The 683-nt window shown below is 43.5% G+C and overlaps 1 non-coding gene across 1 annotated transcript; it reads left to right on the forward strand.

Moving 5' to 3' along the window:
* Positions 1-284: 284 nt before the first annotated feature.
* On the forward strand, positions 285-366 carry trnas-gcu (transfer RNA serine (anticodon GCU)). Its single transcript has one exon. It is a non-coding gene; the product is annotated as a tRNA-Ser (tRNA).
* The last annotated feature ends 317 nt before the right edge of the window (positions 367-683 follow it).

Here is a 683-nt window from a genome sequence, read left to right on the forward strand (position 1 = left end):
GCATAAATATTGTGGCGACAAGAGCAGGTCAGAGGCTGGATATTCTGCGCCAAGTGACTCACCTTCTCACTCCCTAAAGCCGTTCAACCATTTACAAGGCGCAAGTTGAGTGAGTTGGAATACTCATGTGATGGTCATGGACCTGAAACGTTAACTCTGTTTCTATGTCGAAAGATTCTGCCTGACCTGCTGAGGATATACACATTTACAGTTTTTATTTCAGATTGGCAACATAGCCAGAATTTTAATTTTGAATCAAGGGGGTTTCGCATATTTTTGCATGCGACGAGGTGGCCGAGAGGTTAAGGCGATGGACTGCTAATCTATTGTGCTCTGCACGCGTGGGTTCGAATCCCATCCTCGTCGTTATTGTGTTTAAGTTTTGTTTCTCCCATTCAGTCCACCCAGAAGGTCTGGTGAAAGTCACATCCTTCTCGAAACGGCAGACGGAGGGTTTTGCATTGTTTGCTGAAATCAGCAACAGTTCCTTCCAGGAAGGTGTTAAGATTGTGAGATTGTGAGATCGCGAAATATCAGAGTGGACATTGGTGTCATTGTAAAATTAGTAAATCTTATGGTCAACGTAAGAGAAACTTCCGTCCCATAATTATGATTTATGTCCGGATCATTTCGTGTCTGTGTCTGTTTAAAAGGGATGTGCTGTAAGTCCCGGATCATTCTGT

The sequence above is a fragment of the Heptranchias perlo genome, chromosome 20 (genome assembly GCF_035084215.1).
Source record: "Heptranchias perlo isolate sHepPer1 chromosome 20, sHepPer1.hap1, whole genome shotgun sequence".
Lineage (NCBI taxonomy): Eukaryota > Metazoa > Chordata > Chondrichthyes > Hexanchiformes > Hexanchidae > Heptranchias > Heptranchias perlo.